The sequence below is a fragment of the Accipiter gentilis genome, chromosome 32 (genome assembly GCF_929443795.1).
Source record: "Accipiter gentilis chromosome 32, bAccGen1.1, whole genome shotgun sequence".
NCBI lineage: Eukaryota > Metazoa > Chordata > Aves > Accipitriformes > Accipitridae > Astur > Astur gentilis.
Genome location: NC_064911.1, coordinates 12703164 through 12727412, shown reverse-complemented (window position 1 = coordinate 12727412; position 24249 = coordinate 12703164). Strand labels below are relative to the sequence as shown.

The window sequence follows — 24249 nt, the reverse complement described above, 5'->3', positions numbered from 1 at the left end:
TAAATTTTAATGGGACATCTACAAAGTACAGTCCACGTGGGGATGGCAGCTCTCAGGACTCTGCTTTTAGCCCAGGAAAACTGCAGTAGCACCTACTGGGGCTGAGGCTGAGTTGTGCTGGGAAGGACAGAGTAGGCTTCCCAAGCTGCCATTTAAGGCTAGAACAGGCTGTGAGGATAAGGGTTTCAGGTAACTTATTGCTTGGAGGAAGCATTTAGTTTGGGGATTTCTTCAAGAACGGAGTTTGTTCATGCTGAGAGCCTATTCTGTAGGTCTGTGCTTTCTCCCACACCCCAGCAAGGCCCTTGCCGAAGAAGTTAATGCTGGCTGCCCTTGGTTTTGTGTCAGAGTTAAATTAAGGTTTTTCACTAGCCATAGATTAAGGTGTATTTTGTTGTTTGGTGGGTGTAGGCGGGGACAGCTCATGGAAAGAAATGACCATTCATCCTAGTATGCATCTTGAAGCTGAGTGGGTTTGGGTGAATGGCAGGCTGGTTTTCTTCTGATGGACCCTGTGCAGTGTTATCCTAACGTCTCTTGTAATGGCTATTGCTCAGCCATTCAGGCTGAGAGCAGAGCAGAATAGTTTAGAGCAGTCACTGGTTTGTTCTTATCCTCTTGTGTGGTCTGGTGAACAAGAGGGGAAAGGGCTCAGCAGGGACTCGGCAAAAGGTCATTAATTTCTCTGGTGTTCCTGGACCTTGCTACCTAAAAAAGAGAATTTCCAGGTAAGCTACAGCATGATTTCTGTTTCCCACTTCTCCTCCATAAGTGGTAATCATCTAGAGACAGAGACTGGCCTGTGGCTTAGTTCATGCTTTGGTATCTTTTATCACCTATTTGGAGCAGTTTAAATTACACTTTTCAAATGGAAAATTACGAGTTGCTTAGGAAAGACCTCTTAAATGCCATTTTTGCTGGCAGTTTATTTCATCCTTTTCATGTAAGTAGTACCAATCTAGTATCTAGTGGGGCTGCCTGCTAAGCACTAACAGATGGCCCATGCTAGCGAGGACAGGAAGGATCTTAGGGGTAGAAGCCAGCGTTATCTACATATGTGTTTTGGATTGCATCATGAATGTTTCCCAGGAGGGAGCACAGCTGGCACTGGAATTGTGGAAAGCTGATTTTTGGTATTCTTTATTCCAAGTCTTGGCACACTTGAAAATTAACGTCTGCGGTTCGTGTTGGGCTATATCAATAATACTGCAATTATACCCCTTCTTGGATAAAATCGCTGTGCTTGCTGGTTTTCTTCTTTCTTTTTTTTTTTTTTGGCTTATCCTGTAATCAAAAGTACTGTGTGAGAAAGTATACAGAAGAGAGCAGCCAGTTCCGTTATATAACCTTGCTTCCATGTATGCCGTGCCACAGGATGGCCTTAAAATGTAGTAACTAATGCAAAACTGAATGAGGAAAACCAGAATTGGTCATAGACGTTTCGGACCATTTTTCCCCCGCTAGCTTTTCTCCTGCACTAAAATGCTTAGGTACCATGATGTGCAAAAGGCCGAAGAAGAGAGGGGGATGTGTCAGAAAGTGGCTGCCTTGCAGAGCTCCTGTTTTGGGGCTGTCTCTTCTTAACACTGGGCTGGCAGCATCTTTCACATTCCAGCTTGGTTTTCATCTGTAGCATTAGGCACATCTCTAAGGGGGCAGGGAAGAGGCGTGGATAAAGAAAGCTGTGATCTTAAACAATCTGTGGAGGTAAATCTTTGATTCTGCAAAGGTGGCTAAGGCTTAGCCACAACCACTGAAATTACAGCTTGCGTTGCGTATTGTATTGTGTTGGATGTTTGTCAAGGTGCCAGCAGGCAAAGGCCAAGAGATCCTAGACGTGGCCGTGTGATTGTGCTTTGGTAGATCAGGCCTTACAGAGAGCTCTTACGGTATGTATTCGTATCTGTCTCCTCTTGACACTAAGAAACCATGTATCCAGGAGGCAGGAAACTGTCCTTTTTCACATGAATAAAAATGGGATGAACTTCTTACTGAAAAATTCCCTGTCAGACATGGGAAAATCTTCACTTTGTGGGGTTTTTCTTTTTGCTGTTGTTGTCCTAGGAGCTTCCCATGCAAATCCAGTTTAGAAGATAACATTTCATTCAGTTCTCCCCTGCCACAGTTCATAACTTAAATCCTTTTCCTTCCCTCTGGATGGACAGAGACTAAGCAAGTCCTTGCTTCATGTAAGGTAACTAGAGCTTATGTCAACCATGGGATGATGTAACTTTCTGACTTCTCAACAGTAGGATAATTATCCGTAGTAGATAAAACACGTTACAAGTGCCCAGAGAATGATGTGGAAGATGACCTAAGGCGATCCTGTCAGGCTGAGACCTTATTTTTGGGCAGCTGAGCAAGGGCAAGACACTTCTCAGCCTGGCCTGGAAGCGTTTGTCTCACAACTCGGCTAATGAAAGTTGCAGTTTCCTAGTGCTGCTTCACTGTGATGACAGTAGTTCCTGCTGTCTTGACATCTGTCTTTTGAGCATAAGCAGAAAAGTTTGGCAATGTGTTATGAGAAGATCCGTGAGGACTGCCTCTGAATTGCCCTGGAGAGAAGAGGAAACCAAGTACGGCAGTGAAAACTCCTCCTCTCCCCCTGCCCCAAGTACACACGCTTGCTTGAGTCTAGGGTAAAGCCAAATTCTGCATGGACTCACGTAGAAGCTTTTCTGGTCATTCATGAAATAAAAAGGTACAAGCAGTACATCTGGAGCCTCTTGCCAAATTAATGTGAGATTTCTTGTTTTGGAAACTGCCTTGCCTCCATTTAAAGCAACTTTTGCCTTATTTGGTATTAAAATAATCTCAAAGGCAATTAAAACCTTCTTTGTGCCATTCTGTGTTTGTGAATTTGTTTTCTTCCATAGAAGGTCGTTTTTCCTTGAAGCGGTTGCTTCAGCTTATAGAATTGAATAGCTTTCAGGACTCTAGTGACCATACTGGCTTTTGCTGAGTTTCCAGGGAAGGCCTGAGATATTTCAGATATTTCTCTTCATCCTGTTGGTCACAGGATTCCACCACAAAGATCTCTCGTTCTGTCAGCTTTCTTCCCAGACCTGCCTGCTTGTGCTAGCAGGACTCTTCTGCATGTGTTCAGCACTAGAAAGTCAGAGGGGCTCTTCATGGTGGACTAAAAGCCCTTCTTTGATATGATGTGAGTCCCCTGGGAAATGCTGTCACAAAACTGACCATGTTTAACAGTCTTTTCCATATCCTTTCACTTTCACCTTGCTGACCTGAAGCTGGAAGGTCATTTCAAGGCTTGTTCTGTCTGAAGAAAAATAGCGTCCGTCATCTGCCTTAGGAGCATTTCCATCTTGGACATAACGCAAGACAACTGCATGGTCTTTGTGCAATACATCTGCAAAGCCCTGCTTCTGAGTACAGCCTTCTGAGAGTAATTCTGTGCTAGCCTCTTAGTTTGGGAGAAACCAGCTCAAATATAAGGAAGGTCCAAACTTGAAAGGAATCAGGACTGCAAAGCCCCATTCTTTGTAAAGACAGTGGAGCTATGTCTCAGCTAGACCTGTCTTCCTAGCACAGTGTAGTGTTTCTCAGAGGTACCTGGGTCATGGAAGTAATATGGGTGTGATTGAAGGTGGGCTTTTCTTTGCTTCTCAGGAGAGCTCACTGGCTGCAGACCAGGGATGGACAGATTTGACTTTATTGGTTTTGCTTGTACAGCTGCATTGTGTACTGCAGATGTGCCCCACATGTTCCTAATCTAAACTCTCCACAATGTTTGAACCTCTGGTTTCTGTGAAGGCACCTCAGAGACAGTTTGGAGTGCTTTTGTGGTGTGATGAAGTGGTATTAGCTGCTTGGGGAGATAGGTTATTCAGAGAGAGAGAGAGAGAGAGAGAGAAAATTTTTTTTCTCCCCAGGAGCAAATTATTTTACAGTTTATCTAATAATTCAGACAATTTAAAAAATTTTTGTGGTTTTTGTTTGTTTTTTCAATTTGTTCAGAATCCCTCAGCTAGTGTTTGACACAGTATAGATGAATTGCTGCAGAGTTCTTATTGCTGGGAATTTATTTTCCCTTATGAATTGACCAGGTTAAGAACCCAGATGAGTTTGCCTCTCCTGTGGGAGCTAGAACAGCTGCAGGATATTTTCAGAGCAGTGAACTTAGATGGTTGCCCCAATCCCATGCCCTGCTTTTTCACCAATGGTATTGTTTGCAGAGACAGGACTAGAAATACATCGTTGGTCTTTCAGGGGAAGAAAAGATGAGTTTATTCCCCACTTGCTCCAAGAGCCACAGGATACATGGCTGTGCAAAGTGGTCAAATGCACTTAGCCTTGATGGAGGTGACAGCTGAGTCTTTTCTGGCTCTCCTGTTCTCTTTTAGCTCTGTGATGGAGTGCCATGGCATACCTTCTGGAGAACGGCAAGGGATGGAGCACCTGGTTTTGTACCTAAGCTGCTGAAGGGATCAAAGTATTTAATGCTAACTCTCTCTTGTGCTTCTCTCCTTAAGCTCTGCTCTTGAGAAATAGCTCATTAATTTGTTAGCAGCCTGGTGAGGAAAGAGGGGGCAGAAAGCCACTAACAAATTAATTTGGTCCAGGTCAGGTCTCCCCATAGCAGTCAGGAGCCTGCTTTTTCCCTCTCTGTTCCAGCAAGGAGCTCAGGAGCTGGATGGCGCGGAAGGTGCTTCCCTGTTGTGCCATATACTAGTTTGGCTACTGCTCATACACGGGCTGCTATATATAAAATCTCTTCTTGATGGACATGAGAAGTTACCTAAGAAATGATGGTAAGGGCTGTACAGCTTACATAGATTCTGAATTTAATGACCACTTTCTTCCCAAAAGTTCACACCAGAGTTTAAATGCAGTACCTTTCTTTCCTTTTCAAAGATCTGTGTGTATATCACAAGTTGACAGGCAAAAAGGTCTTTATAATAATACTCTGACCTCATAAGTCAGCCTTGCAGATAAATAGAAATTGGCAGGTTCCTTCTGTGTGGGTCTGGCAAGCACTGCTAGAGGAAAAGACCATTTATTACCTGCTTAGGAAGGAGAATATCGGTATCATAACACTATCCATTGCTGACTTTCTCTCTAGCTCACTGGTGAGGTGTGTTACAATGAACCATGAACTTTTTACCCGACTTTGAAACTGGCAAGAAAACCACAGGATGACTGTAAAGGTTTGCACTTCGTTCCTGTTGTAGGAAGACATTGTGGATTTTCCCATTACTAATGCATATTTCAAATTGGGCAGAGGAAGTGAGGATGCCTGTAAAGACAGAAGATTTTACTATGCTCTGTATTCCAGTAAACAATATGTGAAAGATGATTCACCTAGAAAAATGGGAAGAATTTAGGTAACGATGTCTGATGACATAGGAAGATATTTGAAGGAAGAAGAACTCTTAGCGTCGTTTGTTTTGAAACTCTCTTTATGAAGTGCTGTAGTTACTCACAAATGTCATACTATTGAAATTTTACATGTCTTTGCTCCTGGCATACCTGCCAGTGTTTCTACAGCACACCTGGGTTGCACCTTTGAGGCTCCCAGCTTCAGGAATAGAAAGACAAATGGTGCACAGTTTGTCCTGAAATGCCTAATGATAAAATGGTATTTGTATGTATATCTAACCCAAATAATAATAATAACAACAGCAAGAATACTGTACATCCTGGAAGCGACCCTGAAGTTCAAAATTCACTCTGCTTCTGATGCCTCTTGCTTACATTCTGGTAGAATAAAGCAGCAAAACATTTATCCCATTCTTCATCCTACTCTTTGGCTAACCAGCAGGTTTTGTCTGTCCCACCAAGTGGTCCCTTCCCAGACAACTGCCATGAAGCTTGCCTGGGACGCAGCCCTGGTGTCAGTGGGGCATGAGGGATGGACCCGCAGCATTTGTCTTTTGATGTAAGAGTACCCACGAAGGTTCATCAGACTGCTCCTTCATGGTGGCAGCTTGCCTTTGGGTCTTTCTGATGCCTCCTCTGGCAGATACCATTTGCCCTGTACTTCCACATGGATATGTTTAAGCAATCTTCCTACATCCCTCGATGTATCACCTTTACGGCTGCTTCTTCTCTTAATGTCCTTTCAGACAGACTCCCATGCTTTGGGATCATTCTTCTGGAGAAGGGCAGTGGATTTCTTTGGCTCTTGTGATGGCCACTGCTGCCTTTGGTCTTCACATTGCTAAAGCAGTGCTATTCCCCCACTGATATGATCCAGTCTCTCTCTCCAACGTAATAAGTAGCTTGTTTTTAAAGAATCCTCCTTACTACCTCCTTTTCACCAGGTTCCTGATGTGGCTAGTGTGTTGGCATCCTCATTTAAAACCAAACACTTCAGTCCCCCCATCTTAGTCTGCATCGTGTGTTTTAGACTTCCATCGTCTTGGGTACAAGCATATACATTTGTTCTGGTTCCCTGTTTTTCCCCTGTCTTTCTTAAATGGGACAATTTATTCGGACTTCTCTTTTTTTTCTCCCTTCCCCGTTTTGCCAGCTCCTGTCCTATCCCCAGCTTGAGGCTGCAGAGATTTTATGACCTGGTCCACAGGGAATGCATCATCCTAAACACTGTGTGCTTTTGCACTTCCCCATTGCCTTTCATGTAAAAACTCCTGGTGAAATCATCTCTCTATATTTTTATTATTTTTTTCCCCACCCTGTTTAAAGGTTTAAGATACATTTTTTGGTTTTGCTTAGATGAACCTGCCTTCCCCTCTGCAGAGTCCCTCTACCTGAAACTCCACCCAGTGCGTCAAGGAGTCCAAATGCTGCTGGGGCTTTTAGGTTGTGGTACAGTCTGGGGGTTCACTGCAGGCTGTTTTCCCTGTGATTTTACCCTTATTCAGCATTTTTTGAGAGTTATGCGTTGAGGGGGGGATCTGCCTGTTGGGCGCTGCTAACATGGGGATGGGACAACTGCGCTGCAGTGGCAGGGGGTCCAGCCTCAGGGCAGGGGGGGTTTATGCCAATGCTGAATAGCATGACCATGCTAAATCCGTCCTGTGCCAGCTGTATCTTGGATTTGTAATGCTTTCCCAGTGAGGCCACGGTTGTTTACTGTGCACACTCAGTATAGCCACCTGCCCTGCCCTCCTTGGCACCTGCACCCTGGGCGGCATTGCTCGCCCTCTCGCTCGGGTCCCCGCTCTGCCCTTGAGATGCGTTGGTCTTTTTTTTTTTTTTTTCCCCCTTACATTCAGCAGCATGCAGGGAAAAAAAAGGCTGCACTGCATTAAAAAAAGGGAGGGGGAAGAGTGAGGAGAGTTGAAAGAATGGAAAATAAAAGTGTGAAGGGGAATGCAAAAGCATAAACTTTGGTGCAGCGTGTGCTGACGCAGGAGGGAATGGCATCGGACGAGGCACTGGCACGCACAGAGATGTCAGGAGCATAAACTGGGCTGCAAGCCCTAAAAAGCTTTCTTGTCATCTCATTCACAACTAACCCCCCCAGACAGAATGGTCTCTCTGTGAATAGATGAACCGTCACTTGCTGCGTGAATATCGGCACCACCACCCAGGTTTTCCCCCGTGGTGGTGTTGCGGGCAGGCTGCCTGCGATGTTAGTGGTGACCAAATGTCTCCCCCCATGCCCCGGCAAGGCAAAGCGTGTTTTGAAAACAAGTCAAGCCCAGGGTTGCGTCATGTCGTGCTCATGCATTATCCTCCAGTGGCAGGCAGCGATGCTGGGGGTCTCGGGGTGCCAGGCAGCCCTTCGCTTACCCCTCGGTGTGAAGTGGGAGCAAGGAGACTGGCTGCATCGGGGATTCCTGGCCCTCACTGCTTCATGCCATTTTGGAAGTTTCTCTAAGGCCATGGTAACATGTAATCCCTTTGGGGTGGGGGGTTGTCCTTTCTTTCCTTTGGGTTTTTCTTCCTTCACACGGCTTCATCCGCCAGGAGTGAGTGTGGATGTCAGGGCAGTCAGCTGCCTGTTTCTAGCCATGTGAAATGTGGACACCAACGACTGGCGGAATTTGGTTGTGTAGGCAAAGGTGTAAAAGCAGAAAGGGTGGGTTAATGGAAAGAGAGAAGGGGGACATATGGAGGAGGAAGGTAAAAGTTAATGGAGAAAGAGAAGGGCAAAGGGAAACTGATGCTTGAGGCAACCAACCAGTCATTTGATGGCCAGTAAAATAAATGAGTGGCAAGACAGAATAAATCAGGCAGATGGAAGAGATGGGACTGGCAAGGCATGCTCTTTTACTGCCCTGTGCACTTGCTTTCTGGGACATTTCACTTTTCCTAAGGTTGCCTGCCTCAGCAGCGGCATGCCTATACACATGCAATGATGGGCAATATATCAGTACTATGGGAGCACTGCTGTTCTGCGTGTGCGTGATACCAGGTAACTCTAAAACGCTGTAGTACTTGGTATGTAGCCTTTGCTGTGGGGCCAATTCATGCCCCTGTCTATTTCCCCTTCAGTTCCCCATCCCTTGGGGAGGGGAGCTGCTGCCCTGCTGACCCCCATTCTTTTGGAGCTGGGGGGGAGGCAAAGGGGGAGATGGGGCAGGGGCAGGCTGATCTGTGGGATCAGCGGGTCTCAGAGGGGATTGTGTTGGGATGGAGGAACCCCTGGGAATGGGTAGGGGAAGACATCCCTGTGCTGCCTTGCAACACACCATCATGGTACAAAAGCTCTTTATCTGCAGGTTGGTCTGCAGCAGAATCAGAGGGGCTGAGGGGAGGGAGGGGAGGCAAGGGTGGTAGTGAGGGTGGGGAGGGAAACCTCCGCTCGGGTGGCTGCAAAACTCCCGTCAGCCCCTTTCCCAAATAGCTTCGTAATGTTGGGGCTCTCGGCGGCGGCGAGATTCACAGTGCTTCCACTGAAAAAGGAAAGTGCCGACGGTGTTGGCCATTAGCAGTGTAAATGTGCGGGCAGAGCCCACTGTGACAGCACCTGTGCCTTGAATCAAGCCCCGTGCCTTTGGATATGCCCGTGCGACTGTATTTTAAAGCTGCATTTTATATCCTGGCTGCATAGGGAAAGGGAGCGCATATGAAGGATACTTAGAAGACATCTCTGGCTGCAAGGACTTATGTCACCTTCTGGGGGACTTGTCACAAAGCCAGCTACAGCAACATCTTTGTCCGTCAGTCATGTTGCTGTTAGTAAGTATAAACACTGAAACCCCAAACGTGCCAAGCAGCTCACTAGCTGCATTGCATGTGGCTGTTTAATATGCTGCTGCTAAAGGCGTTTGTGCTGGGGGAGTGGGGCCTTTAATGTAATCCTAAAGCCAAAGGACCCCACATGTCCAGTTAGGTGTACAGCTGAGCAGGCTCCAAGGGTCTTAATTTCCACCCCATTCCTATTACAATGCTATTTTCTTCCACTTCTTTTTCTTCTACTGAATTAGAAAGCCAATTCCACTAATAATCATGTTTTAAAAATAAGTTTCAGAAATTAGTGAGCTGCCAGTGGGGGACAGAGCATGTCTCTTGTTTACAGGAGCAAATCATTAGATCTTTGCCAGACCGTGCCCATTGCGGAGTGCTTAAAGAGACTTTTCTGGTGACAGTAAGGGACAGAACATGTTGAGACACCCAATAATAGTGAAGCTGCGCTTATGGTGAGCAAGCCTGTGCTGACAGCAGAGGACTGTTTCAGAACATTTGTACTAATAAACTTTCTTTGTGCTCTGCTTGTTTATCTGCTTTGTTCCCTTAAATGATGGTGCATTTGTGGATAATTTCCTCCGCTGGTAAGCTACCCCCATCAAGTTGAAAGTTGTCTATTTTTAAAATGCCAGCTGCCTCTCGCATAAAAAAGCCACTGCTGATGTACCGTTGCTTGCAATGCATTATTCAAAGTCCTTTTTAGACTCTTGCAAATAAAGAGCTTCATTAATATTTCAGCAGTTGCTGTGATTCTCTCCAAGGGGGCTCTGTTCCTTTTCTCACTTGACACCCCTATATTTTTGTGTGTAGCAGAGATGCTTGGATTTCGAGTTACCTTTGGTAGAGCAAACTCATCATTTTCTGGAGGAAGTGGATCTTAAAAGAAAATTTGACCTTGAGATTGGTGCTAAGCAGATAACTGGTATACCCAGCATCTTACCACAGCCCTAGGACCAGTTTGGGGCTGGAGGGGCTACTTTGTACACCGAATGCCAACTGTTGTGCTCCATCACATGGACTGATCTTTCTAGCTGGCTTTGCTAGCTTAGAGGAGAAATAGGAAAGAGGATTGGAAAAGGAGCATCAGAACAGGTTGAATTTCTTTATGTAAAAATTTACTTAGTAAGGTTTTCTTATTTAAATATTAGCTGCATTTGCACTGATTTCAAAAACACACTGAGGGCTATTTTCTTCCTTCTCTATATTAGGTACAAAATCTGTGATAAGGCTGGGCTTTTGAGAATGAACTTAGTGATTTCCTCACCTGAGGTGCTGGTGGAAAATCAGTACCAGGCAGGTCTGGAAAAAATGCTTTTGGCTCTAAAGAAGAAAAGCTGAGTCAAAAAACCCAACCATTCTGAACTCGCTGCATAAGAGCTGTTTTCTTAATCCATAGAGATCTTACACCTTTCCTTGTGATACCACGATAAAAGATTCCTTTGGCTTGACCGTGCATGATGGGTTTTGATGCTGGGAGATGGAGGTCTAGTGATACAGAGCTGTGTAATAATTTTAAAAGGGAGTTTCTCAATACATCAAGCAATTAAGTGTTTGAAGGGAAGAGAAGCGTTCAGAGATGGTGCTCACCCGTGAAACGAGAGCGAGAGTGATAACGCTTGCTAGAAATCAGTGCTGCAGTCTCCTGGGTGCACTAGAGCTACGGGCTGGAGTCTCCCCTGCAAATGGAGGCAGCAGGAGAAGGGATGATGAAGAGGTTGATCTAAGTAGGGTGGGGACCATCAGTTAGCAAAGAAATAAAGCAACCACAAGTGTCGAGGGGATTCCGACAGTGGGTAACTGGGCACTGCGTTGTCTGCCTACGGTGTGCCTGATTTGCACGTCAGGCAGTTCTTGCGCTGTAAGGCTCCCCATGAGGACAGCGTGCAAGTGGAAGTTGGTGACTTTGCTTGTGAAATACTAGAAACGCTGTGAGCTGCAGTGGTTGAGCATCCAGAAGCTTGAATTCTTGGTTTGCTGTTGAAGAAAATGATCCTGACCAGGCTTAAGAACAACTTAATGTTTCTCTCCTAAGTCAGCAGTAAAGTGATATTCTGGGCAAGAAATAAGTTTTGGGTTTTGGGGGCTTTGGAGTTTGGTGTTTTGTTTTTTTTTCTGTTGCTGCTGCTGTGCTTTAAACTATGGTTCATGTTTAGTTATCTTATTCAGGGTGAAATTAAATTGCATCTTTGGTTTCGTGAGGTAAATAATAGTTTTAAAAAGTCCCGATCCTGCTCTCCCAAAATGTACGAAAGGGTTGTTTATTCCTTCCGGCGGGAAACAACAGCTGCTGTTCTCAGAAAATAAAGATTTTTTTCCCCCCACTTCACTGGAATCATTCATGACTTTCCCAGTGTAATTTGCTTATCGTTTAAAAAAGGAGCTTGGCTTACAAGCTGTTCAGAAGGTACTGGAGAGCATATTGTGTGGTGCTGGGAAGACGGAGGCGATGCCAAAGCAACGCTGGTATATTTTGACTGAAATACTCTGTCTTGGCGGGGAAGGTGGGGTGTTAGGCAGCAGCCAAGTCCAGCAGCCCGTGGAGGTCATGCAGACCCCGTGGGCTTGTGCTGCGTGGTCAAGCATCTGAACTGCAGGAATCTGGGTGGAGGTTGCAAACTTTGGCATCACTGTGTTGGTAACGGCAGGCGACCAGCAGGGTATGTACGCCCTGGCTGGCAGCATCCGAGGAGCAACCTGAAGGTGCGGGAGCTGCCCCGGGGCTGGCTGGCACAGCGTCTGTCTGCGGGTACAGAGCCGGGGAAGGATGCGTGCCGCCTCTCTGTAACACAGCCCCTTCGGCGCCTGCGGGAGATTACCGCGTCACGCGCTTACAGGCTGACCTTAATCTTCCTAATACGGGATCGCCCTCCCCGAGAGGGACAATAAACAACCCAGATTTTCCTGCTGATGGTAATGCGGTAAGCAAACCCATAGCTCCAGGGAGGAAGTGTTCTCAGGGCGCTGAGACGTGGAGGATGGAAAGAGTGCCCTGGGGAAAATGGAGGAGAGATGGGATTGCTACCTACATTCCTTCCTGCGTGTCCATCAGGGATTTTGGGATTAGTGTTGTCTGATGGGAAGTTCCTCCTTCTCAATTTGCTTTTCCTGGCCAAGAAACCTTTTCTCCGTTACACTAGGACTCCCCGAGGCACTTTGGCTGGCCGCCGCTTGCTCTTTCAAATCACTGGAGATCTCTGCTTCTTGTTCCCTGTCCCAGGAGAGAGGGGAAGTGTCTCTTTCCTTTGTATTCTGGCCCTGCTACCACTGCCGGTCCTTCAGCAAACTGCTAATTACAATTAAATGTCTGTTACTGGTTCCTGCTGTAAGTGTGTAATAGGTGGCTTGCTTTTCCAAGGGTTACAGAAGGGTCCTGGCCCAAGGGACCTGTCTGAACAGTGTTTGGAGCTGTTGCTCCCATCTGCTGGTTAAGTGGTTGACACTCATTATTTTACCTGAATAGTGGCTGCTGGAGAGATTGGGGCCATTGTGTCTGAGGACTGGCCAGCGTAAGAGCAGATGTTCAAAAAGAAAGGTGGGTGCTTGGGTCCGCCTGAACTTGCAAATGGCTTAGCTTGGGAAACATGAGACAAGTTTGTTTTAAAAGCTGTTAGAATTTGCTAATGGTAGATCTTTTTTCCAACATAGGAAGCAAGGGCTGTGTGCGGGAGAGGGGAAAAGACATTGACCAAAAGGCAGAACTGGAATTCAAAGCTTCTGGGCAAATGTTTGATTCAGTGTCTTAATGGATTGGGTTAGCACATGAAAATGCCTTTTTGTAGCTTTAGCCATGTCTTTTCAAAGTTGTGTGTTTTCTGGAAATGTCCTTCAACAGTCAATATTGGTACTGGTTAACTCCCCCCCCCCGCCAATTTGGGACAAATAAAGGGACACAGCTGTTAAGTCACTTATGGTGAGATACATGGATCTCTCTTATTCCTGTCCATTTTCCTTTCCTTCTTCCAAGTCAGTTCTGAAAAGGGCCTCCAGGATTTTGTTGCTGAGACCCTCTCCCAGTGGGAAGAAGACTTTCTGCAAGCCTCCTGGCTCTTACTTGCTCAGAAAGGGACCAGGAGATTTAGTCAGAAAAGCTGGTTTGGTTGGAGGACAGCCAAACAAACAGGCACTCACACAAATTGATGCTACTGATAGAGTGAGACACTGCTAGAAGTGACTCAGTGGAATTGGCTAATACGCCCTGCGGCTACAAAGAAGCATACACAGCAAAATGTTGTTGTCAGCAGAACATCTGATGATGCAGTAGGTAAACTTGTTTTTAATGGAAACTGGGAAGTGAGGCTTGGAAAAATGTCAGACATAGCCTTCTAGGTAGAATTTGAGTACTATATTCTTGGATGTTTGCAAGACTGTAATGCTTATTTAAGAGAGTAGAAAGTTAATTTGTTAATTAAATGTTCTGTCAGCTTGCTCCTCAGTGCCAGCTTGTCTGAGTCACCACTTATCAGCCCAGCCTTCCTTCCTACAAGTGTCACAAGCTTGAATTTTTACCGCAGCTTGATCTACATGTACTGGAAATTGAACTCTGCTCGTTTAAACCTGTGCAAATGTAAATGTTGCCTGTAGCATACCCAGAATGATTAAATTACCTCTTTTGTGGGAAACATGTCAGGATTGTTGAGCTGGTGCAGGTTTTTTTCTGGGAGCAACCATTGTACTGCTGATGGTACGGCAGAAATGCCGTTGGGTTGTACCAATGGACAGGCAGAAAAGGAGAGTATAGGCACAGTTTGGCATGTCTGTAGGAGCACTAGAGAACTGAACTGCTGCTGTGCGAAGCAGAGAGATGGCATGTTGCAAGTGTCTATAGTGCAGTATCTAGATTTCCCTCTGGTTTTTGTGTCCTTGCCCTGGAGTTGGGTGTTTTGCCAGACATCAGTGCAGTCCTGCACAGCTGCAACCTCTTCACAGCCAAGTTTTTTGGTGGAGGTCCCAGCAGGGGAGACTTAAAGGAGACTTGAAAATGTAACTTGGAGCAATGAGAAAATCCACAAAGCACCTGTCATGCTGCCTCTTGCCTGGACAAATGTCTGGTTTTAAATCTCTTTGGGAGGGTGCCACTTTGGAGCTGAGCTCTCCCAGCTTTTGGGAGCAAGCTCTGGCTCCAAGTGCTGCCATTGCTCCTTGCTCATGCAGGGGACAAGAAGGGTGGCCTTTTGTTTCTGAAGCTGTCCAAGCCAAGAGGCTTTTGCAGAAGGATGCTGAGGAAAGCCCCCCCTTCTGCCAGCCATCCTGGTGGGAGCTGGGGGGCTCAGTGCCATCCAGAGGTGTCAGCACAGCTGTAGGCAGGACCTTGCTCCGCTGCCCTTGCCGGCTCGTGGCCTCTTGCAGAAGCAAAGCTCTGGTCGTTTGCCTTTTTGGTAGTAGGTGAGGTGTTAAGCAAGAATGTGCATTGCTGATTTACAGCCCTTACAAGAGCATCAGCAAAAGAATGCACATAATTTTGCTAAGCTTGTGTGTAGCTACCTCAATAAAAGGGTCAACTGCTGAAAGTTTCTTCAAAACAAGAAAGTGAGGGTTTTTTTGCAGGCTTTTCAGTAATGCCTTAAAGGGCACATTTCACCAGGACAACACGACATGGCTCTTTCTGCTAAGTACAGTGACAGTGCTGTTACTACATAGTAAATTAGGTCTTGGGCCTGAAATTAAACTATTTGGGCTCTTCAATGCTATTTATAGGAGAGATTTAAAGGCTTTTTTCCCCTTTTTCTGCTTTTTTTACCCTCACTTTCCCCTTCTTGCTTTTAGATCTGAAATGATTTAAAATTGCCCCAGATGGAGCTTCTGGGCACAATTATCCAAAACTGCCTAAACGTGGGCAGCATAAAGAATATCTTCTTGTGCTTGTGCCCATTAGTCTAATGGCAGTGAGGAGTGAAACTCTTGGCCAGACTTTGCAAATGTACCTCTGTACCTGTTTATTTTTTGTCCTGTAGAGTCTTCACCTTCCACGCGCGCCTTCTGCTTGTGAAGGGACAGCTCACCAACCTGGCCAAGCTGGGGTCTCGCATGCTCAGACCTGGGCTGGGAAAGCCAGTTTGTCTTGCAAAGTCACTAAATCAAGTACTCTGCAAGTCGGTCAGCTGTGCAAAGCGCTCCTGAATGAGCTGTGTTGCACCTTGTCTCGGCATCACCTCTTAGCCCACAATGTCCAGAGTGAGCCAGCTGTGATACTGCACAGGGGAAGGCTGATTTTCTGTGGCTGAATCAGAGGTTGGGTTTTATGGTCTTATTTTGCTTCAGCCCTCCTCCGGATGTGTGACTGCTGCTGATTCCTAATGTGCACAGCTCCTTTCTTCTTTCCGTGCACAGGCCATTCTCTATAACTTTATTAGCCTCGGTTTATGGAAATGCTTGTTGAAATGTAGCTTGTGATAAGCTTTGCTTAAGTACTAGTAGCCAAAGCACTAAAATATTAAATTATTTTTAAAATATATTTTGAATCATTAAAGAATAACAGGGAAAATAACTTTTCTAGAAGACCTATTTGTTAAACAATAGTTTAATGATAATACAGCTAAGGAGAAAGAAAAAAATAGTTGTTCTTTGTTTTGTTCTGTGGGGTTTTTTTCTTTTTAATTCTATGTCCTTTGTGTATTTCTCATGTGTTCAGGTACAGAAGAGGCTAATTTAGGAACGCAAGGTGTTTCACCTCTTTCCCAGTCTGTTCGGCTATCCAGCATCCTTCCCATATTTCCGCTTTCCTCCCTGGACGTGGGGGAGGAGGCTGTGGCAGGTAATGATGTCTGGCAGGGCTGGCTCTGCGGCAGAGTCCGGTGCTGGTTGCTGTGCCAGGACCAGGAGAGCTGCAGAGCTGCTTCCCAGGGGTGGACTGGTTATCACAGCCAGGGCAGCAAACAGGGTTCTTCAAAGGGGACTCCAAAAACTGTCATTGTTTCCAACTCCCTCTCAATCTGCCTCTCCTTCGTGCCCCTGCTTTTCTTTCTTTTTTTTTCTGTTTTTTTGGACAGTGTTTGCTTGGGGAGATTTTCTGTCACCTTCTTCTGTAAGAAATTGCTTCCTTTTGCAAAAGATATATTGCTTACTAGCAATTCCTGTTGACCTAGGGAGCCTTGGACACTGATTGTGCAATGGCTGATGTCTCCGTGTTTTGCTGATTCTTCGGAGAACCACTAAATGCAGTAGATGATTGTCTCAAGGCATTGAGGTCATCTGTCGAGAGGATGGCAGTGCCGCTGCACGGGCTCTTGCCCACAGCATCTTGCATCACATGCTTTTGGAAAATGTGGTTCCTTGATTGTGGCAGGGGGAGGACTGACTGCCTTAGAAAGCAGTCTAGCTGGAAAGTACAATTTATCCTCACTGCACTTTTCTGCAAAACCATACTCCCTGGCAGAATTTGTCCATGTATGACTAGTGCCATTAACTTTAATGGCTTGCATAATCAAGTTCTCACATTATCCTACCCCTCACTGTATTTTACTTTGCTTCTCATTCTCATCCAAGCCTCTGAGAAACAGCATGTGCTGTTTTGACCAGGGACGAACCCATGCCAATTGACATTGACGTGCACAGGCTCCACTTCTCATGGCCATTCGGCCATCTAAGAAGCAAGGATTTATTAATGGATTTATTAATTTGCCCTAAACAACCTCTGGAAGCATGTTTTACATTATCAATAATATCCGGGTTCATATTTCTGTTTTCAGGCACTGTCAGCATCAGTAAGAAATAAGGTTTGAGTCCAGTAAAGGATTTGTGCAATGTGCACCCAGCGCTGGAGGATACTGGGAGCACTGGCCTTAGTCCAGGAGAAATGTGACCCAGTAAACTTCTTAAAAGACTGTTCAGTCGCTCTCTTTATTATGCAGGAGCATGCAGGCTGTATACAGGATGAATAGCATTTTCTTAACTGCTGCCAAAGGAAACATTTTCTACGCTGTGTATAGTAATTTTCTCCACTTTGGTGTCTTGGCTAGCAGCAGAAGAGAGCTGCTTCTCGCCTTTTCACAGGGGTGATTTGTAATGGTGCAGCTTGAACCGAAGTGAGGGATGGGGGGAGCCTTCACAAGTGGTTTGCTTCCTTCAAGCCTAAGCACCTAAGCCCAAGTGGGTGGTGGTCCCCACTCCGACACCGATGCACGGCTGGTTAGGGTAATTCCTTTCACCCCCGTTGCAGTTTCTCTGCAACAGAGGATCCAGCTTTGGCTGCCCTGTGTGAAAACTACTATCTCCGAGAATCAACGTCACTATTTGACGCCTGCGATGCTGAAGCAAGCAAAAATCCTCCATAACGTCAGATATAGCGCAGTTTCTCCAGGTGTTTTTTTTAAATGCCTCTAGCCTTTGCCCTTCCCAGTGCTTTATTGCTTTCCCAAAATAGATTTCCTAGGAAAAAAATTTTCCACTAGATTCATTCTGAAGCCAGAGTGGCAAGCTGTTTGTTTGTTTTATTGGTTTTATGTTCCAACCAGTAAATTAATCTTCTCTGTCTTTGATTTTTGAGCAAGCAGAGCTAAGAGAAGGGGGAATATGTACCAGAGATGTGGGGTTTTCTTTTCACGTTTTATCAGCTCTTCCTTTAATCAAGAAGCTTAATTTAGCATACCTTTCTCATTACAGTCTGTATAAATGTGGCACCTAAAGAACATGAATTGGGCTTGAGAATAGTTTACTGTTCCTGTGCAGCCCATCATTTTCTTTACAAAAACAATTCCTGCATACAATTATTTGGTTATCCCAATATATTTATCTTTTGCAACTTCATATGTGACTCTCAGAGATTTTCTTGGCATTCTGACAGCTTCAGCTTCCCCAGCACTCAGACTATATTTTACTCCCAAGCTTCTAAAATTGCGTTAGAGTGGAGCTTTTTTTTCTTACTTTTAAAATCTAAATTTGTTTTTTATGCTTCATAGGCCACAATGTTCACAGTTGTGTGTACAACCCATCTGCACACAAAATGAGAATGAAATATGCAGGGTCCATTAGTCAGATGTGGTGAATGGCTTGAAATGTTTAATTAAAGAAAAAACACAAAAGACCCAGTGAATCAGATGTTCACAAAGTAATAGAGGTGGGGAAAAAACTTTGAGAATAATACGCTGTTTGAAATGTAGGCTCCCTTACTTGCCCACAGTTATTTCCCACCCATGTCTTTCTGCAAGGATGATCAGCCAATAAAATATATGACATCCTCAACTTTTTATTTCTTATGGAAATTCTGCTGTGTTAATTCTTTTGCCTTGATGGTAGACTTTTTGTCCTCAATCTATTTTAGAGCTAGGCATTTCTGGAGTCTACAATGTACCTTTGTTTAAGATTGAAATGCCCAAATCTTTCCCAGCAATGGCATGGCCCTTTTGTCTTAGAACTGAAGCTTTGGAAAACTTTATTCCCGCTTAGGAAAAGTCTATTCCCACTTAATTTTTATGAACTAGCTTGCGTAGCCAAACTTGTGACATCCTTGCTAATCAGCACTTGCAAGATTATAAAAAAGCACACAGAGAAAGTAAAAGTGCTTTATTTCTCTTGCTGTTGCTGTAAAATTTTGGTGTATTTTTAAACCTTTCCTGACGATTCATGCTTCTTGTGAGCTTCTCATCAGTAGAGAAGTTGAACAGAATAGAGGTTATTTCAGCTAATTGCAGGGTGACGTTATAGCTTGAAATGGAGGATAAGGAATGAACAAGCACTTTTGAGTGCTCTGCCCATATTCCATTTTGTGCGGGCATGTTAATAGCTGTATCTCTCAGTATATTTTTAAGGCTGTGTTCAGTCTCAATAGGGTGATGTTTGTCTGTGGGCCTCCCTCTTATTCTGTTTGCGACCAGTGTATTTCTGACAATGCCTGCACTGTCTCTGTGCCGTGAGCCGAATGGATGACTTGTAAAGGGGACTGAGATGTTATAGTGGCTTGTCAGTGATGCTCTTCATTTGTATTCTGCTCAGGGGGCCAAGCCGCTGAGGAGGAGACGTGCCAGAATGCTTTCCTTACAAGAGCCTCTGGCCCTCTTTAATTTTCGCTTGCACTACTTTACCTTGGTGAGCCTTTCTCTTTCAAGGTATAGCTGTTTCTGCAGCACGGAGCTTGGCTTTAGACGATGAAGCAGATAGGGTGTGCAGTACCTATAAACCAGTGGGTTGTTTTGGGCTGGTTTATTTTTGGCTGTGAAACACAGCATTAGGAAACAGAAAGCAGCATTGAGAGCATCTGGTGCCTGCCCTCTTCCTAGCTGCGCGGGGGGATTCGCGTGGGCAGAGAAATGTGAAGTATATTGTGGGAGTGTGGCCTGTGCAGAGCTGCTTCTGAAGCAATAGCTAGTTCAGCTTTTTAGGGAATGGCACATGCTCTTGGAAACTCATGAATGAGAAGCTCCCAAACTGCTGTTTTAAATTGAAAGAGCTGGTTTTGCTCTGAATCTAGAAGGCTGCATGTTTGAGACTTGACATGCTAATATGATATGTTTTTCCTAAATTGATGCAGTGATGCATCCTCAGTGGTGAGGTAGTGTGGAGACAAAGTGCGGTGTCCTCGCCTGCTCTGTCTGCTGCTTGAGACAGTGGCAGCCTTCAGGGAGAAGGAAAGACGTTTTAACAGTACGAAGTAATTTTGCTCCTGAATTCTTGAGTACCTTCTTGTTAAAAGTCTTCTGGTTTTGTTCTGTGTTTTTCTGGAAAGTGAAGCATGCTGGTTTTACATGCTGTTGTCCTTCCTTGCTTTAATTGCAGCAGTTTCCAAGGCTGTTGCGTGATGGTCCGATTTTTGGGACTGCTGATGCAGCATACCACCGTCACAGGAGAGACCAGCACCCTTGAGTGATATCCTTTGCACCGCACTGACAGGGGCCAGGCAACTGCTGCTCGTCTCCCGGCAGCCTGTGATTAATGTAAAGTTCAAAGGCACTAACTTTCACTTTCTGCCACGCAAGTCATCCCCACCAGCAAGAGAAAGGTCTGACTGTTCTGGTGCCAGCTCCAGTCTGTGCTGCTGGCCACATGCTGGTGTGATTTTTCTCTCCTCCATCCTTCCTGCAGCTCCCTTTTGCCCTCTGCCCTTGAAGACTCCTGTGTAAAGGCCAGACCAAACAGTCACCCTGGAAGAAAAACGCAGAACAGAGAAAAGGCAATTTTGGTGAGGAGTGCAGGTCATACGTCAGGTCAAATCAGTGCCCGATGGAGTCAGCAAAGAAAATGTAACGTTGCAAGAGCAAATACAGTTTGCTGAGGCAAGGTCCATGGCTGGTTTTGATTGCTTCAGGGTCATCTGCGTGGTTACCTACAAACCCTCTCTGCACTTAAATTCCTATTGTGCTGAACTTGTTCAAGTGAGGAAAATGAAGATCAGGAGGAGGTTGCTGGACATCAGCCAGGGCAAGTGCCTGACCATTTGTGTGAGCCGCGTTAGGAACAGGACAAAGCTGTTCCTATCTTGGCATCCCAGCAAGTGCCATGACATGAATGAAGATGCCCATTTCTTGTTCTGTACTATTAATTTCCTCTGAGGCTCTCATTGTCTGCCTGCCTGTCCTGGAAGACGAAGATCTAATTCTAGATTTAGACAATCACAGGTCGAGTCAAGGTCGGTAAAAACTCCTGGGTATATTCCTAAAGAAAACTGTTTTCTCAGTCCTGCTTCGCTGGTCCTTGCGATATGTACTGGAAGCAAAGGTCTTGCTTTCTGTCTGAGTTTCACCAGCTTTTGATGTGGTGTGTGCTTCAGGATCCTGGTTACGTTGCTGCTGATACTAGGAAGAGCGAAGCTGCTTCTTCTTCTTGAAGAGCGTTTTGGATGAAGGCCTGGTAACCAAAAGAAAGTTCAAACAAATTTCAGCAAATAATGTATCTGGGACTGATGCTAAACAAATACATGTGATGGCAGAGAAAGCCCTTACCTTCCTGGGCTGTGAATGAATAAAAGTGTTTCCTAATTTCAAAACAAAGGTGGCTGGAAGGAGAAAAATAAATGCTGTTGCAGTCAGAAAACTAGTTATTTAGTGAATCCTAGCAGGGGTATGGATCCTATATACAGAGCTAGAACAACAATGCAGTATTCTCACCAACTCCTACCCAATAACTTTCATTACTCCTTTGCATCATCATAGACTGACAGAAAGTGAAATCCTGTTACCTCTTTTCCTTCATCAGTGATGGGTGCAGGGAAGCAAACTTAAAGGAAGCCACATCACAGCAAGTAAGGCAAGGTAGAAATAATAGGTGGGCTTGTTTGGTCCCTGATTCATTTGGAACTGAGTATCAGAAAAAGAGGTGATAGCATCCTCTGAACATAGCAGGGTGATCTGTTGAGGTCCCAAAGCACTGTTGTTTCTGTGCATTATGTATTTGTTCTTGTCGTGACAATCACTGTGTGGGTGGAATTTTCTCACGTAATTAGGAGGAACATGATCCCCTTCAACCCTGAGAGCTAATGAACTTCTTCAGCAGCAATTCCCATTCATGTGTGCACTGCATACCAAGGGGAAGAGGAATACCATGGATTTTGTGTGTATAAGCAGAACACAGTCTGCAACTGGAAATGTCACTTCTTATAAGTAATTTTAAGTGCTGGTGACTGGACATTTTTTTGTTTGAAATTAAACTCCTCTTGGCCCCTCTGCATATCAGTTGAGCAATTTCTTGCAAATCTGTGCATCATCTCTGTTACACGTCTTCCTTTTCTGCTTCTCCCAACGCCATGCAAATTAATGGCAAGAAGAGAGCGTGACTCACATTGTTATTTGTTAGGCCTTCTGGTTTTCTCTCATTAGGAATTTTGCTATTTCAAACCTAATCTTTCAACCACAGCTAGGCATGTCCAAAATTGATAAACAGGTAAAGCAATCACCTTGCTTTATGAGTCCCAGCAATAGGCCAACAGATGTAGTCTGTGGTACTGGCTAAGCAAAATCTGTGAATTAACTACATTTTAATCAAGTGAAGTGTAGCTTGGGGTTGCTCTGAGACAAGTGTGTGAGCAAAGGATCGACTCTCTGTTCTGCAACATTTTCAGCAGGCTTTAGGACAAGATTTTGGAACTAAATAGGCAACCTTCCCCCAAATGCTCTCCTGACTGCAAGTTTTCAAGACCCTTAAGGGTGAACTCACTGCCTCTTTCTAATACTTCGACTTCTGACTAGACTGAGCCTCTGATGCAGATGTCAGCATGTTCCCAATTATTATGGCAACATCTTTGAGCACAGCCATCTCCAGTCAGGCAAATCTGTACAGCTGAATATAGCAAAGTGCTGTTTCAAACCCAGTATGGGTTTATTCCAGCTGATACAGCATTTATTCACAAAGTCAATTCCAGTACAATTCTTTTTTTTTTTTCTTTTTCTTTTCTCTTTTTTTTTTGCCTTTCTCTATTCCTTTTTCCCAAAGCCATTTCAGGGAAGAGAAGTCACATAACTTGTATTGGCATCTGAAAGACACAGCTGAATATGACTTCATCGTTAACTTTTCAGTTGATGTTCTGTGCCATTTTTGGCAGAAATCTTTTCCACAGGCTCATCTATGGGAGGAGAGGGGATATCTGAATTCACTTCATTTGGGATGTTCACATTTAAAAGTTTGTCTTTCTTCCCCTTTAGAGCTAGCTGAGCTGTCTGCCTGGCTGTAGAAATCCTGCTGTAATGTATCTGTTGGTGTTATTACGCTGAAAAACAGGAAAGTGTCTCTGTGCTCTGATAATGTTCTCTTGTTTTGAAGAAATTTTGCCAGAATCAACTCATCTTTTATTGCCGTATGAAGTTTCCAAAATAATAATGGATACCGACTTCCAAATATTTAGAGTTCTCCAATTAGAAGAAATTATCTCTGTGTTCCACAGTAGGGGAATTGTGTGTGCCTCCCTCGCCCTCCCGGCCCCAAGGGAGCTGGAACAAATGCTGCGATCTAAGAAAGCAACTGCTGATCTCCCGTACCATGCAAAAGGCCCATGAGCTGTGGAACGGCCCTGCCCCGGCTTTGCAATGTTTTCCAGAGAGGCCATGTCCCACCAGGAGAAAATCCAGTGAAAATGGGTGGACCCCAAACCTTAAACATAATCTGGAAGGTTATGCTTTTCTTACTTGCAAGAAGTTAGGCCTGATGTTTCAGTGAGGATATAACACGAGCTGTTCCTCTCTGGTAGCGTCCTAAGTTGTGTTTTGAAAAAACCAAATGGCTCTAGAGCCAGGGCTAATGATAGTTTTCAAAGAAGTGTTACTCTAAAAATCCTAAAATCCATCCGAGACCTCATGTGCCGGTGCTGTAGAGCATCCTCTCTTTGTGGCCAGCTGCATTGATCAGGGACTAGCTGGAAGTGTAAGCCTGGGTTTCTGGGTGAGATGCAGTATACACAGATAAATGTTACGGTGCACACAGACAAATACTGTGTGTTATCTGTACAATAAATCTCTCGATTCCAGCCAAGCCCTGAGCTAGCCTTGAGGCTGCTTGCCCAGCCGGCACAGAGCATGCCCCTGGCACCAACCACGGGCATTCCTCTCCGTTGACTCTGCTGGGGGATGAGTGATACGTGGCTGAAATTTCTCTTGTTCTGCTAAACTTATGTCAGTTGAATCCTGTCCTTAGTAAAACGCAATTCCCTGCCCACACGTTGAGCAGATTACACAGACTGTTTGTGACTTAATTTTCAGTATTAATGAGGTATGTAAACTTCACTGGGGTTTGTTGTAGCTCTTATGGTTATAATATTGTTGTAGCTCTTAGTGCTTACAGTTGTAAAGTTGAGATTCATGGAGAACTAGGAAAAAATGGGTTGGAGGGGGAATGCCAGGGGGTTATCAAGTTCTTTTCTCCCTGCTCCTGGATATGATCAGCAATACTTCCGTCATCCATCACTGGATCTGCCCTGCATAAAATCTATTCCTGTGCTTTGCTATCATTATATGTAGTTTTTATAATGTTTGATATGAGTCATTCTTGCTCCAGTTTCAGCCCATTATTCCTTATCTGCTGTAGTTATGGAGAACAGATCGTTCTATTGACATTGATAGCATGTTTCTATGTACATAGAAGTCCATTATCACCCTGCCTAGATGAAAACCTCCTCTCTAGATGAAAACAGCACAATTTTCTTTAACCTTTCCTCCCAAGTCATATTTTCTGGATATCTTTCTTGTTCTGTGACCTCTCTTTCTTTAGTCCCCC

At 44.8% G+C, this 24249-nt stretch overlaps 1 protein-coding gene across 1 annotated transcript in view; it reads left to right on the top strand.

The window, feature by feature from the left end:
* The window catches only part of TSPAN7 (tetraspanin 7), a 98658-nt gene that overhangs the window by 13094 nt on the left and 61315 nt on the right, over positions 1 to 24249 (top strand). The window lies entirely within an intron of this gene.